Below are 16,975 nucleotides of genomic sequence, written 5' to 3' on the forward strand. Positions count from 1 at the left end.
TGTGCCAACAGACAGGAGTTCCCAAGAACTGATCCAGTGGCTGCAGAGTAATATTCCCTAGTTGTATCGTCTTGTGCCACCTTCTTCTCCCTGATGTTTTTTATTCTCCTATAACTGAAAAATCGCTAGAAGACAATTTTAAGTCAACAGGCAGAAGACAACAACCTGTGCTGAGAATCTGAGCCAACAATAACTTAAGGTGCTTTCATCCCTAAATACCGAACATCCAGAGATTACAAAACATTTCGAAAAACAATGAAAACCTGCAAAAAGCATGCTGGAATGGCTGCAACCAGCAAGAGACTCCTCTAGAAATAAAGGCTAATATTAGCCTATTCAGAGACTACGGAGTGAATTTTAAAGGAGAAAAAGAGTAATTACTCAAACTGTATGCATTTAAACCAAGGTTAATCACCCAACTAAGAGAGAGAAAAAGGAAGCTTAGTTAGGAACTTTGCTTCACAAAATGCTTAAGCAGAATCTTTCCACTAAAGTTAGCCATTTCAAAAAAATATTAAGAATCTCATTTGCAATCATGTTAAAGTAACCGGGACTGGGTTTACTGACACTCTGTGCAAGACTCCGTGTTCATAGCATTTTATTTCAAAGCAGAATTTGTCCCACTAACTCTAAATCAGTCTTTTCCAGCCACAATTGTAAACACTACTTTCATTTCTTCATGTAAGTGATTGGTACAATTGGTAAGCAGCAGTTTCAGTATTACAAATAATGAGGCAGCACAAATTCTAGAAAATGGAAACTTCTTGGGCAAAACTAACAGCCTCTTCAAACACTATTCGTAATGTTTTGTTATTAACTATTTCCTCACTAAATTACTATTTTTTTCAACTTAGATCAAGACTTGCAAAGCCGTGAAATAAAACAGCAATTCAAAGATCCAAGACATTTTACACATGCTTTGCAGCTAGTGAATTTCAGAAGTTGAAAGAAAACATTGTGAAGAAGTTGGTTAAAAACAGTACTGAGATTCCGTAAATAGATTCAACTCTTCAAAAGAAAATCTGTCACTGTAAGCAGCTTTAAAGCCAGTCTTTTAAGCTAGGACTAAACAATCCTTTACTTAGCAAAACTACACTAAGTAAAAAAATATATATTAAAAGATGCAAATGTAAAAAACAACGCTACAATCTACTAATCATCCCCCAAATACTCTCTTTTTGGTACAAGAAACTCTACGGGTTTCATGCAACACTACTTGCATGAGTGGTTTGGAAGCCAACTCATCTAAGTTGTTTCCACAACTTGACTATGTGTGCTCACAGGAAGACAAATAGGAAGGCCCCATCTTCGTGATGGGGAAATCTTTGTGAATGATAGCAATATTAGGCAGATGAGTGGCTCACATTTAATTTACTGTCAGTCACAAGCATAAAGTCACGCACAAGTCTAAGTCAGCACAGAGTTTCTTGGTACATGGCACGGTAAGTCTTCATTTGCTGTTATCTTGGACCCGTTTATTAAGTATTTCATACGAAATATAAAGTTACATGAAAAAATCTCTGAATTTACAGACTGATTATCTAGTTACTATTGTAGTAACTAGGTAAGTCTAGTTACTGCACTAGTTATACAAAAAAGCATAGCTGTTTAGTCATTTCAGAAACCTAGCCATTAGGATTTTCTCACATTCCTTAAATTTCTAGGGTTTCACACTTCTTGTAAGGTACCAAAGATATAACAACACAGGCTCTTACAAAGAGCCTAAAATGGATGTCTCAATTCAAAGTGAAGCAGAGTTGAACATAAATCAATAAAAGTAGCATGTATCATTAAAACTTGCTGGCAGCAAACACGTGGGGTCCTTTTCAAACACGTAACTGCAGCAGTATCTGCACTAGCTTCATCTAGCTAGCAGAGATAAAACAACAAAGCCAGAAGAAAGCTTTAGCAACCAAGATAAACATTTTCCAAGAATGCACAGTATGTAATTATGCTGCTGTCGTATGCAAATCCTGTGTCACTGCATCTACTCTGCTGCTGGTACGTGCAATACCTAGACCGACTCAATACAGGTATGTTAGCATATCTCTAAAACAACACACCTTCCACTTCGTGCCTGAAGACCTATCCTTTGATTTACTGAAACGTGAATATAAAAAAGCAGAAATCCTTACAAAGAAATGATAATAGCTAGCTGCTTTGATACCTATGGCAACATGACTAAAAACAAGCAATTCAAAGAAACAACTAATTCAGTTTAAAGTTATGAAGTTGAGCCTTTTTTTTTTTGTGGTCTTTAACTTATCTGCAAAGCTCTTTCATCCAGTCTTGTAAATAAGTGTAAGTAGCCGTTCTGAATTGATTATTACAACTTCAGGACGAGTGACACTTGACTGAAAAAGTAAAAGGATGCCAGTTCCCTTTCTTTGTTTTCATTTTCAGAGAAGGTATGTGAAAATGTTCTTCTCTCGCCATAGCCTGGCTTCTGTTCAAGAAAAGAAAATTAAAGGTTGCAGCCTGGGCACATGGTCTTCTACCCTTCTCTCTCTCAATGAAGAAACAGACTAATGCTTAATCTAGTAGGCTAGATAAAACTGTTTCACCAGTCTGGACAATGCAAGCGGAACATCAAGTCCTATCTTACTAAAAATCAACATCATATTCCTACGATCAGGCCATTTGCAGGATTTGGTCCAAGTCACTTGTAGTCTACATTCTTCCAATGCATTAGAAGTTACCGAAATAACACATGGCTCTTCTTGCCTGCAGCCATTGTAGTTCAAGAAATCCAAGGATGCTGGAGTTCACTCTATTCTTTTTCCCTTTTCTAAAATTTATGGTTGGATCCCAGCAATTCATCTTGTGCCACAAAATGTTTAGGGTTTCAACTCGCCCAGCAGCTTTCGGAGACTGGAGGGCCACTCTGTCAGAACCGTTGGCTTTACAATGGTAACTTCATTTTCATTAGTTTCACAAAAAAATATAGAAACACATGACTATTTTAGCTTCCAATAATCTCACAGAGTAAAAACATGCAACGCCAACTGGTAAGCTTTTGCTGACCACAAACACACAATTAGCTTTTGTCAGATGCTTTTAGAACTGTACAGTCATTTGTACATAAGACCATGATTCAATTGCCTAAAAGTTTATAACGTGACACAAAATACAGCTCTTCTAAGTAAAAAGTTTAAAAAAAGACTTTAGCTTCTTCCAGTACAGAAAATAAAAGCGTATTTTAAGTCAGTATTTCCTCTTTAGGCTTCCCTCCGAGTCGCAGGGTGGGCTTTTAGTTTCCATTCTAAGCCGAGATGAAGCAGTCAGCCTAGCAAGCTCGTTCAGGGCTTCAGAGCTATCACACTGCCAATCCTGGCTTCATTTCTAAACTTTTATGCCCCAGGTTAGCCAGGGTCAAAAGTTCTGCTGAGGCTGTGCGTGTCTGCCCTCAAGAATGACACTACTTCAGTTCTTCACTCTGATCCATTAAATAAATGATATTTTTGATGGGTTATCCAGTGATTTGGTTAAGTACATGATGCCTGGAAAGCCACCTGGTGAGTGCTTTGACCTCATTAAAATCTGGATATTCGTTATAAGAAAACAAGCCGCTGTTTTAAGTGGTATGCTTTCATTTTCAGCTGCTGCTTCGTGAACAAAAGAGCAAAACAAGCCTCTCTCAGACCTTAGTGAGAATACTGCTTCCTACAGATCCACACCCCTACCTGTGACAGGGTCTCTAAGCCAGCACCAGTTAAACACTCCACGAGCTAAAGGAGGTATGTATCTATATAGAGAGATAGATTTACACATCCATATTTTGAATACTTGCAATTACCTCTGACATGAGATTTCTAAATTGATTGTAACACAGCCACTACAAACATCTAAGTCATGCTTACAATCTCCCTGCTAAATGAATATATTATTCATGAAACATTAAAGAAACAGAAAATTGATATTTTAAGAATTACTTCTGCAAAAGCTGTTCTGGCAATGCCGAGGTCCTAACGAACATGTTGGCTCTGAGGAACTCGTAGCATATTTGCAGGTTCTAGCTGATGCCTATGCAGCTGCTCAAGTACCTCTCTCTGTGTTGTTTCATTAAAAAAAGATCCCGTTGCAAAGCATGCTGAAACAGTGAGCTAATGAGGTTACATACTGGAAATCACCCCAAAATAATTATTAACTATTTACCAGAATCATGTGAAATTTCCAGTAGGCAATATTCAAATTCAAGTTGTCAGGAAAAAAGAGAAAAAACAGAAAAAGAACATATTAGCCTATGTATAAACACATCTGAGTCCATATAAAGCATTGGTTCACCTTCTACAATTGCCTTTTCTTCTGCATGGGAAAAGCCCATGCTACACCTCTCTGAAACAAGTAAAGCAATCTCCCCCCACACCTTAGCCACCTCCAACCCAAAGTGCAGCATGACATTTGATGCACACACTTTCGATACACACTTTACAAGAGTGTGGTAAAGCCCTTTTTAAAGATGATGTGAATTACAGGTATGCAGATGGAAGTGCTGGGAGGGGTTCTAGTTTCAGTTTCTGAAATACTTTCACGGCAGCAACCACATGATTCAAGGCTGTACTCATTAGTGTTACCATTTAAACACAGGATATAGTTTTGCTTGCACTAAGACATATTGCACAGATTGTAAAGAACTATATTTTAGTAATTCAGAAAAAAACATCTAGCAAATAAGACCCGAAAGAAAAAACAATGGAATAATTTGGAAATCTTTGTGGTTTCAAATTATGCTTTATGATTTGTAAGCCCCTGATAATTTTTAAAAGTTTTACTGCATCAGCTAGTCTTACATTAGGCTTTAATTTCTGAAAAGTGTATTGTTAAAAATGAAACACATTCAATTTAAAACATAGCTGCATATCCTTTTTGAAAAGGATAAATGACCACCTAAGAAAATTATACAAAATCAGAAGGAATTACCTTCAAACAATAAATGCACCAGAGTACACCTGAGCACACCACAATCCTGCACCCCGTTTTCATCCCACTGCTTTTCCAGAGGGCACAGAGGAGCAGCTGAACACTTAAAGTGTGATGGGAAGGGCTTGTCCCCAGGCATGCAACCTGCAGGACAGAGCTGAGAAGACTCCTTGCAAGAGGACAGCCCTCGGAAGCACCCAACCCTTCTAAACCTGCACAGTGAAGAACACAAACCACATTTCTGCTCTTTTTTTTCCAGCCTGTTGTTCGTACCAAAGTAGTCACAACAGCATTGGAAATGCCCTGAAATAGGTGAACATTAGTACTCAAAAAACAGTGCTATGAAAGACTGCCCTAAAAGTAACAGAATCCTCTCTTTATCGACATTTACACAAGTAAGACAAGAGGCAAGAATTCAGTAATCTTATATTTGGAATTTAGCTAACTTTTCTAAACTACTGGATAATTAGGAAGCATTCAATAAGCATTTATTACTTTCAACAAAAAATATTTAGCAAAATATTTTCAAAAAAATAGGGTCATCTGGCTATTAAGCAAACAACCATCCTGACTGCTGCGCTGCCAAGGAATGAAAAGCCAAGATGAACCCTGCATTTTGCTTTACTCTTAACACTGACACTTGCAGAGCAAAGTCTACATATGGAAATCGCTGACATCTGTGGAGCCACTTAACTGCACAGTGAAGCTTGAAACAAGTTACAGATGGGCAGGTTGTCTTTACCTACCCAGTACATATCTGACAAAAAAAGAGTGAAAAATGGAAGTTTATAATTAAGAGTGATGCGCTACAGCCACACGAACAAGCACCGGTCTGCCATCAAGCCCACTGTCACTTCTGCACATGCTGGTAGCATTCCAGTGCACATCCCTCACCCGTGGTTTACAGCACATGAAATCAAGCACTACGGAAGTATTTTAGAAAAAATACCTGAGTTACTTGGAGTTGCATTTTTGGAAACAGAAGTCTAAAACCTCACGGACTTGCACTGAGACTTGGGTACCTAAGTACCTAAATCCTTTCTGAAAATGGCAGTTCAGCATCAAAGACTGCTAAAAGCTTTTGAAAATCTTGCATTTTATGTAACATTAATCACAATTCTGCCTTTCTAAGTTACACAACTTTCACAGCTTATAGTAAAACATACACAACATATAAAACTTGTGTGAGCTAGCATTTCTGTTCCCCTATCACATCAAGCACTGCCATGCTGACGACTGTCACTTATGCAGGGGTTGTGACGGGGTTTAAGTGACATTGCCTTGCTGCCCAGGGCTGCTTCTCCCTGACTGAGCTGGGTGCTGTGCCTCTCCCCCCGCACTGTTCCATCCTGCAGAAGGCACTACCTTACGTGATTTGTCTTTGTCTGACACACGAGGCAAATAGGAAGCAGCCTCCGAGGCATCACGGTTTTCGTGCATCCCATTCAGACAGCCAGGACTCCTCTCCTGGCACCCCCAAGCTGCAGGGAATGCACGGAAAAGGGGCAGAGCTGGTATCAGCTCTGAGTCACCTGGGAATGTCTCCATCGGCAGAAATGCCAGCTGGATGCAGAAGCTCTGCTGTGAAGCCAACCGATGCTACCAAGGCGGGTTTTATTCAAGGACAGGACCTGCTTCCTGATCACTGTCCCAATGAGTCTGCAAACTTGATACAGCACACAAGCATTATAGGTAAAAAAGGGACAAAAAGTGGAGCGAGGAAAATCAGGAGACCACGAAATGGAGGGGAGAAGATATGTGGTGGAACTGCCCAGTGAGAAAGCACCTTGGTGGTCCTAAGCAAGCTGTGGGAGGAAAGAAGGATCTGGAGCTTTTTGTTTGCTTCTGTAGCTAAATGTAATTCAATTTGCAACATGGCAGATTTAGAAAACAAATAAAGTACTAATTGTAAGTGAATTTGTAACAAGCATATAAATACATATATATTAGTCCATGACGTGGGATTTCATGTGAAAAACCAAAAGCCCCTGTTTCCTGTAATAAGTTAGGGCTGCTGTCTTCAGTTACCCTCCTCAAACTCATATGTATCATCCACCTGATACACCTACATAGATGCAGAGATGCACCTACATACCAAAGCTACAGGCACAATACTTCATCCCTTGTGAACAGCAGGTAGAATACCACCTACGAACTGCAGACAGTCACATATAGCAGCTTTCCGTGAGTGTTTCCACTCTAGCAATATCTCAAGTAAAATGCACTACTGAAGCACTTGGCTCCTTGAAGCTCTGCTTTGTCAACAACTTTTTTCTTATTTGGCTTTGCTATCTCACATAATAACTGGCTGCCATTGCAAATAACCAAATTAGGCAAGTCTTTCCAACCTTACTTTCAGAAAGATATATTAGTAAATGATTGCACACCACAAAACCTTATAATAAAAAAATATGCAATTCAGTTGTTTTTTTTTTTTTAACTCCCTAAAGGATGTGAATATCAACTAATAGTTTTGTAATATTCCTTCTCTGTTTTGCATTGGTTTTGCTTTTTTTTAATTTATTGAAAAGACTGAGTTAAGAATGAATGGGAAAAACCCACATATTTACAGTAAGAAACAGTATAAAAACAGCTTCCTAACAAGACACCAATAAGAGTTTAAAAATAAAAATTCCCTGAAAAACCTAGAACAAAAATAACTGCTATAAGGAGGTGGGAAGATGCAAGAGGAAAAACAGTACCACAAGCATTGAATAAGCCAAGAACTTCAAGAGAATAAACAAATTGTAAAAGTTTGAACAATCTCCATGTCACGGAGACCTTCAGATAACGGTATTGCAAGATTATAGGGCCAGCAGAGTTCTGATGCCTCAGAGCACCAAATCAACAAATCTGTTAGGACACAAGAAGAAATATGTGTCAATATAAGCAACAGAATCTAAGAAATACTTGAATTCTCCACTGCCTCATAAGATCTTACACCACAAACCTCCCTGTGTTGCAGCCTGTAATAGTCTTTTCATTATTTGGCCACGTATTTTAGTTTAACACGTAGGAACTTAAAACCTCTAAGCTTGTTACTCTTCTGTCAAATTTAGTTCAAGTTGCCTGATGAGTTCAGAAGTTATTAGAAAAGAAGGGGAGCACAGAATGAAGGGCACTGACATCCACTGGGATCACAGCGGCTCAGTTCCTGCAAGGGGCCGGGCCTAGAGCAGTTTGACGCGCACAGAAGCTGCAAGGATGAAGCACTGAACTACCCTTACAGGAAGCAATTCTGGCTGGTTTCAGTGTCTTGGAGGACCTGAGGGGTGACGCCCCTGCAAATATTGTTTTGTTTCTAATGCACAAATGTCTTTTACACTTAAAGACCCAACTAGATTTAGTAATTCTCAGTGTGAGGAAAACTAATCCTCCCCACCAAAAGTGTAAGACACAGTCCCTCCCTTCCCTGCAGTCTCTATTCTCTGTTGACTATTAGTTTAGGGCCATTAGTTTGGCCAGTGGAATTCCACATATTTTGATATTTTTCTTTTGAAAGTGCAAAGGTTAACATTTTTTGGTCATCTCTTCCTTCTTTGCTGTCAGCCCACCAGTCTCTTGTTCCTGTCCTTCGCACACAACCATATGAAGCTTGAATTCCAAGTACAGTACAATTGTTAACAGACATCTCTCATTCATAATCCCAACATTTCCCACCTCTGTTGCAACCATGCGAGTCCAGGCTTTGATTAAAAAGGAGAAAAGGAGAAGTCTGCAAGCGTGTTGCTATAGTTAGACTTACCACACGCTGAAGCAAGGTGTGAAACTGTGTCATAAGCACTTCAGGGGTAAACATGGGGAAGCACACTAGAAGACATCTCCTGAGCATCAAAAACTGTGTCCTGACTGCTGGGCACAAAACCTAATTGTGTCTCCTTGTCTTTAGGGGGTCAATGAGTGAAGAAAGGGAGTCCACAGACTGCACCCACTGAAGTCCTTACTGCGGTCTCCTCTGCCCGCTCACATGAATGTTACACAGAGACAGGAAAGTAGCTTAACTCGATCCATCAGTGATCTGAAAGGTGGCACCTTCAGAAACAGCTACCCCACAGCGTGCAGAACGAATCTGAATTAATGGATTTGCTGTGGAGGTGATAACATTGCACTGACACAGCGGCCTACAAGGGGAGACATGTTGGGAGAACAGGGAGCCCAGGACCAGACACTGCAATTGTGGCTATGAGACACGACTCTGGTGGTTTTGGTCTGTAAAACAGGGAACTACACGCTCGCTTTTTCCATCTCAGAAACACATAATATTTCACAGAAGCATTGTTACCTGCATTCAAAGCTGGGAGCAGTAAAGTACCAGGCTGTGTGCCTTACATGTCCTCAGCAAAGCGGTCTGGGAATCTCGTCTATGGATCTCCATGCCGAAGAGGACTTTTCCCCATCTGTTCCATCCGCTTCAATCCAATGGACAACACGCAATTTTCCCAAGTGTAACAGTATTCTTAAATCTGAATAAAGCGTAAGGGGGAAAAAAGAAAACAGGGTATGAGCTCACCTAGTCTAACTTCCAAACTGTTTTAGACTAAGAAGCTTCATACAAATACTAAATACATTTATCCTAAAAAATTTCCTTAGTCCAGTAATGTCTGAAAAATAGACTATACTTGAGACAAATACAAAGACATGAGTCCATGACCACCCACGCCCACTGATCACCAAGAGTAGGTAGGTTTGTTTACTTAACATTTCTGTGATTGAGGTTGGGGTTTCCCAACCCTAGTTTTCTGTAGCAACTACAATTTTACTGTATTTCGATGACTGAGCTACAGGACTAACTATGCTTCGCATCATCTGAAACACAAAGCAGCAAAAATTAAACCACCAACAGGACCTGCTGCTTAAATGTTACTGGGCTACAAACACATTGAGGACCCACGAGTTGTAGGCCTCTCTCATCCCTTTAAAAGTTACACTTTAAGCAACAGGACATTTTAAGTATTTCCTGTATCTCAGTTGCATATAAGCCAAGTTTTTTATATCAAAATATTGTGTTGCAGTGATTTAATCCCTTAAAAAAATTAGTTTATATAGCAATATAGGCCAGACACACAATCCTATTTAAAAAAATACGTCAGCTTTGTCTCACAAAGCCTTCTATCACGAAGCCATAGTGACTCAAATTAATTATTATTTATTTATTTTTAGCTTTTAAGCCTTCACTGACAGAAGTCCAGGTTAACCTTTACTGTATTTTGTCCTGGGCTAAGTCCACTGTGACATCCTTTCTGCCCTTTTAAATACAGGAACTTTTTGGAAGTCTTCCAATACCTTGAAATAAACACATTACAAGATATGCAACAATTAACGAGTGGTTCTAGAGGCTCCTGAGACAGATCTCCAAAGCCCTTATGATGTGGTGTCCAGATCTGTTTATATATATTTTTTTTAATTTAATAGTTAATTTCAGAAATCCCTCCTTTAGCATCTTTAGCAAAGTGGGTGTGAAGTTTCTATTCCAAACAAAAAGTGATATGGGAAAGGAGAAAACACTATGATAAAGTGTGCAAAAAGCAAAATTACATTACAAAGGCAACAAAAATTAAAATACTATCTGTTTATGTTTAATGATGTCTAAGGGAAAGAGTTGACTGTTTTTAGGAAACACACCGAAAACGACCATTTCACCCCGTAGATGGTTGCCCTGGAATCAGAGGATGAGCTGCATGAGATACAAAGATCACAAGTCTAGGATGTTTATGTACCTCAAAGCTGATATCCATTTTCTTTTTGTTTGCCAAATTAGACAATGTGTTTCAACTTGTTTATGAAAATGGCAAGGTGTAAAGCTTTTTCACTTCAATCTTCAAGAAAGAACTTAGGATTCTCAAAAGCAAGAAATTTGACAGAACGCCTCCAATCCAAGCTTTCAAAGAGACAAGGAGGAGAGATGATTTGGGATTTATTTTATTTTTTCAAATTTTAAAGTCAAATCAGAAAGCTCTGAAGTCTTTTTACTACTGAGTACTACAGAAACTAGTTGAAATAGTTCCTGAAGCACCTGCAATTACCTTCAAAAGTTAATGGAGGAGAGAAAAGCTCCCAAAGACTGGAATTGCTAGCACAAATAAAATGTACCCCGAAAGAGAAGAACAAGGAGAAACGAGAGCATTGCAGACAAGTAATACTTGCTTCCATACCAACAGGTTCCCAAAACAAGTGATTAAACAACCTATTTGTACACACTCCGAGGACGAGCTAGTCAAGATTTATCAGGAAAAAAATCAATCACACCAAACTAAACTAATTTCCTCCTTTGACAACGCACAAGGGGGGTAAGGCAAAAGTTATGCATCTTGGCTTTAGTAAGGCTTTTGCCTCAGCGTCTCAGTCAGCCCAGTGTTTTTGAAAGCATAAGCATTTTAAGAAGTTATCATGGAAATAGTCAAATAGCACATTTCTCTAATAGCTATGCACATATGCACTGTGGTCTTCAGTAGCCAGTTACCAAAATCCAGAAATGTTAAACCTCTCTTTTTTTCACATGTAAAAGTGATTTCAAAATCACATTCATTATATTTAAAAAGGACCACTAAAAGGAGCACTATTACAGTCTTCTAATTATACTTTCGCTAGGTTTTAATGTCAGACATTTGAATGATGAACTCATCTGAAGATGACTAATTACAATGTGCTCCATGTGGGTAACAAGTTTCCAAGATCCTAATATCAATTAACAAAATGCACCCTCCTCGTTTGAGATTGAAAACTAAAATGCAGCCAAAAGAAGTTCCTGCCTTGTATCTTCCAGATCACAAAAGAATGCGCTACAAGAAAATAAGACTGCCAGAAAACCCTAAGACTTTCAAAAAGATATTATTCTGCAGATGTGGCTTAGCTACGAAGCCGAAACAGAAATGACATCTGAGCTTAGGATAGTAAGCCTTTTTGCCAATGAATTTCTTGTAAAGTCAACAATTATAATTTATTCTGATCCTTTGTGTCACCATATTAGTAGTTATTTTTCAGCAATCCCAGGGCAGCAACAAATAATGCCATAGAAGAGGACTGATATAATTACATGCTGAAAAAGATAGGCCAGCACCCTTACACTCCAAACTACCCTCTGTGGCTCCTTCATACCCCATATGTTGCTAATAAAACTGTTTGAATCATACCTATGAGACAGTTTTACTGATATTGTATCAGGTCCCTAGGTTCTTGGTATGAGATACGATGTCACTAGAACTATAACTATGCAAATTTGGTGATACAGGATCCCACTGGACACAATATTACATACCTAATTCGCTGTATGAAACCCTGCATTAACAATAATTCTGGTGTTATATAAATGAAACCACTATGTTTATTGAAAAGCTCACTACACTACAATGAAATCAAATTTAAAAAGCAATAAAGAGCAACTGACATGCAAACAGAAAAGATGGCAAACTGGGCTTTCTTCCCCCAAACAATGTAAATTTTACTTTGTGTGCATGTGCCAGAGCTTCAGAGAAACTTTGAGCAGGGACACTAGGCAGATGAAGTCAACTCCCTCCCCCGGTATTAATTAACGATGTGAAGTAGGGATCTTCTGAGCCCAGTTTTCAAAAGCCACCACATGATTTTCACCAAGCACCTGCAATGTATTCCTATCCAATTTGATTCTCAATTTCTCCTACTAATAAGTAAGTAGTAACAATTAATACTAAGAAGTGCAGCAGTGAAAACCGACCGCCTGGGGACATCAACCCATCACACTGAAGCACCTCACAAGCATCATCTTCAGGTCACAAAACACCTGCGTTCCACCTCCAGATCTTACTTCAAATACAGGACGACCTCATGCAAATGAAGCTTCTTCCCAGCTCACATCAGGTAAATGAAGAGTCTCCCATTAACATTTCCTGCATAAGAATGGGGTCAGTGCTTTCTCTCTCTTCATATATACATTTATACACACACCCCTGCAAAAAGACATGTCTGAATGGTCTTAAAATCAGTGCAACAGGAAGAGACAGCTGAGGTGCAATAAGAAACCCGGCAGCACAAGCCAGCTTGACACACATTCTCCTTTCCCGTGTTTCCAGTCATTTCTTCCTTTCCCCTATTCATTGTTTTACTGGAGCTGGGGAGTACTGGAGCTTGTCACAAGACGTCTGTTTTAAAAAGAAATCTGAGGAAAAGGTAAAAGCCTAAAAGGGAGCCTGGTAAAGACCCAGACTTAGGAGATAAAAGTTCCATATTTCACTAAGGTGTTGTGAGAATTAATTAACCAAATAATTTTATAAAGCAAATTGTACAGCAAGTCTGTATTGCAAATTGTTTAGTACACAGAGGAAAAAACACAGTTCTTTTCCAAAACCCTTGAAATACCTGTAACGCTTTTGAGTACAGACAGAAAACAAACGACACACCACAAGTAGCTAAAAAGCCTCACACTGCGAAGTACTGACTTTAACTAAACGATGCAAGGGTTTATTCGGATGGAAGAGAAACGGATTTGTAGCCAGGCACACAGCGAGCAAGATGATGAACTGACTGTTTTATAGGAAGCTAGCTTGTGTGCTTCCACTTCTGCAAGAGCTTAAGTTTTCCTTCATGCCACCTCCTGTGTAATAGTTTTTTTTTTTTTTTTTTTTAAAAAAGGAGTGTAGATGACAGCTTAGGAGCTAGAAAGCTGCCTCCCCACTCCAGACCCCTTCTGCCCTCTGGTACTGCTGTGATGTTTCATCACAGTACCATTCGGAGAGAATTATATACCTCTTTTTAAAGTTTGAAAAAATAAACCCCTCCTCCCCAATATGGCCCAAAGCTGTTATGAAGCAACTTATTTTTAGAAAAAGCACTTATACAGATACTTAATTTTAATTAATAGTCTCACTGACTTCAACATTTGCACAGCGAGACAACTCCATGCTTCAATTAAAGAATGCACATAAATGCTTTGCTGATTCATAGCCAAAAGCATGACAGGAACATCATTATATAAAATGCTCATAACATTTAAAAAAATAATAATAATAATTACAGGAACTCCACCCTCCAACAGGGTATTAGAAACCCTGTAAAACTCACAGCTGAGCAGAACTTACACACTGCTGAATATACGAATTCTCAGGCTGAAATACATTTAATTAAATGATTTCAGAGCGGGCAAAAACTTTTGGAAAAAATCTTTAAAACGTTTTGACTACACAATCTCTGGCTCTGCAGCCTTGGCATCTGCTCTTTGCCAGGATTCAGTTTCCAAGGGTTGAGAACCCTCTAGCAGAACAGGGGAGATGATGGCTGCACCTTTATTTTTGATGACCTGCTTTCTTTTTCCATTGTTCGTGGAATTTAAGTGTGTGTGAGTTTGGTTTTTTTTGTTTGTTTTCTGAATAAGCAGTGAATTATTTCCAGCTCAGTTCCACCACAGACCATACTGAACACGTTCAGTAGATGTTTACTTCCAGGCACCAGTCACTCTGAGTTGCAACGCTGCCAATCATAATATACCTATAACAAATCTGATTTTGAAGTAATATGACACACGAGAAACACCAGTTAAGTTTTCTTCATTACCTATGTAATATCATAAGCTGTAACTTTTAGGCAGAATCTGTAGAGCCAGCTGGTGACGTTTTCGTTGAAATACCACCTGGTCCTCCTTGTAAGCAGAACTGGAGCACTGGGTAGCCTGTGATTCATTACTACTAACCCATAATTTCTGAGGTTTAAGCACAAGAAATCCTTCAGGACAGCCAAACAATATTTAAAGAGTAATCCCCCCTCAAACACTTCTACTAAGGCATCAAGAGAATGACGACTGATGGCGTAACCGAGTTGAATATACCCATGTGAAAGTAGCAGCCACTGAGAGTTGCTAGTTTAAAGGAACACTGAGGACGAGGAGAGACTTCCCAAATAACCCTCTCCTTCACCATGATGACCACCCTGGCACCAGGCGATGCAATGTGACCAGCTGGACAGCCCGGGTCACCCCTTCACCACCTCGAGGAGCAGTGACAGGATAACCCAGCTGATGGAAAACTGCAGCAACCACAGGCTACAAAAGGACGGGCAGGAGACACACGTCTCACCGTTCTGATCCAGCCAACCAGCCCCAGCTGGGAACTGCACCACTGGATCCAGAAACTGAGTTCAGATGAATTTTTTGTGACAGTTTGATAACCTCTCCGAATCACCAACTCTAGTCCTCCTCAATCAGCAGTACAACCTGTCTTTACCCTCACAAAACTGGGAATGTATTTTTTCACACCAAGGTTTAGCAAAGAATAGAAAAGTCTGCCAAAACATCTAGGACAGAAAACCTTTATCTAAAAACTGATAGCAGCTCACTTAAAAGAGAACCTGCCCATGAGTATACATACACACAGTGCACACACGCACACATTTGCACAAGCTTTACTTGTCAAGCAGACCACCACATTTCACTCCAACTGTTATTTTTTATGTGGGAACCGAACACAAGCCCAGGAAGAGCAGCAGTAAGTTTCTAAACAAACAATGCAAATAAATGATTTTTAACAGGACCAGACCAAACATTCCTTAGAGTTGCATTCACGACTCAAAGCTGACCTCAGGCACCACATTCAATACGTATGAGGCAACCTATGTGGATACTGACCTTAATAATACTACAGGGCAAATCTTGCGCACGGAAGACATGCTCTTGAACAAATGTTTTCCGATGTATTAGGCATATAGAAGCTTTTCTTCTGCATCACGAACTGCATGTCACATTCCTTAAATTGTTTCTTTTCTTAACCAAATACACTGTGGACAACCTAAGGAGGATGTCCTTCGGTGTTTATCTTTGAGGTTCTCGTTTACAGTTTCTGCTAACAAAGAAAACACTTCCCCCCCTCAAAAAATCACAGTCAGATTTCAGATTTCATTTCTTAAGCTTTTCTGCCAAAAAAATACCAGGAGTCATTAGAGACTTTCAGCACTACCAGACACAACTTGTACTGACTTTAAATCAAGCACAGAGCCCACAGTAATGTGAACGCAGAGAGTGAAGCCATAGACAAGCAATAGGGATGGCTGCAGGAGATGGCATCAACAGAGAGCTGGCCATGGCAATTACTCCAGGCAGCACTGCAAAACCCATTGGTTTGGTAGTTGAACGCTGGTCATGGTGTTAAAAACAAGCACTGGGGTTGAGCAGGTAACACTATCTTGATCAACCTGGACAGGATCACCACCCATCCAGGTATCGACGTGATGTACGTATGTACGCATGCACGTGTAACATCGCAGCCCACACTAAGTATTCTCACATGTTCTGATCCATTGAGGAGCTACAGAAGGCGAAGACCAGAGGGCTGGCCTCTTTGACATGTCCTCAACCCCCTCCCCATGGTTAAGCTTTGCATTTCCTACAGATCCACACAACATGCAATCACAGCTCCCATCGCTGTGTTTCTCCAGATCTTTGCGTTCTGAAGAGTGACCCCTGCCCATCTGACTGTAACATAACCCATAAATGTTTTAAATAATATTAAGATCCATTGAAAGACAATACCTGTCTCTTACTTGATGCTATAAACAAATCTTGAGGCCGCCTTTGAAGAAGTGTTGTTAGCAGAGCATACAACCTTTGGGTCCCATGTCCCAGGACCCAAACTGTAAGCTATCTCCATGAATTTAATGACATTATCCAAATGTTTAAGACTGGACACATTTAATTCTTTGTACACCGCAGATTACAGAACAAAGAGGAGTGGGGAAACAAAACTGGCTTAAACTGAAGTTACACAACAGAACTGGTAGAATGGTTTTGTCTGCAAGAAAGCATTTACGTTATTTAACACAAGGTATTTTAAATAGACCTACATTGAAGTAAAAATAGGCTTTTAAATAGACTCATTGCAGTAAAAAAAGCATGATTTATTTCTGTGTAACTAGATCAAATTAAAAAAAAATCCAAACACAAAATCCCCACACAGAATGTCCTTGCTTTTGATCATCTACCTTCCTGGCTCAAACTTTTCAACTTGTAGAGATTTAGACCGCTGCAGTAAAATAAATAAAATATAAATTTGGAATATACCATGCTAATGTTATCCTTGCAGTTAAATACAATATTGTC

The 16,975-nt window shown here is 39.4% G+C and overlaps 1 protein-coding gene across 39 annotated transcripts in view; it reads right to left on the reverse strand.

Moving 5' to 3' along the window:
- GTDC1 (glycosyltransferase like domain containing 1) overlaps positions 1-16,975 on the reverse strand; it is a 298,807-nt gene that overhangs the window by 264,158 nt on the left and 17,674 nt on the right. For 21 of the 39 annotated variants that reach the window (XM_048062846.2, XM_048062845.2, XM_048062852.2 and 18 more), the window contains one exon: positions 9,203-9,383. The exons of the other annotated variants lie outside the window; for them this stretch is intronic. The gene's annotated coding sequence lies outside the window, so the exon portion shown is untranslated. The remainder of the gene's footprint in view (positions 1-9,202; positions 9,384-16,975) is intronic. 39 annotated transcript variants of the gene reach the window in all.

This window comes from Anser cygnoides, chromosome 6 (genome assembly GCF_040182565.1).
Source record: "Anser cygnoides isolate HZ-2024a breed goose chromosome 6, Taihu_goose_T2T_genome, whole genome shotgun sequence".
Taxonomy (NCBI): Eukaryota; Metazoa; Chordata; class Aves; order Anseriformes; family Anatidae; genus Anser; species Anser cygnoides.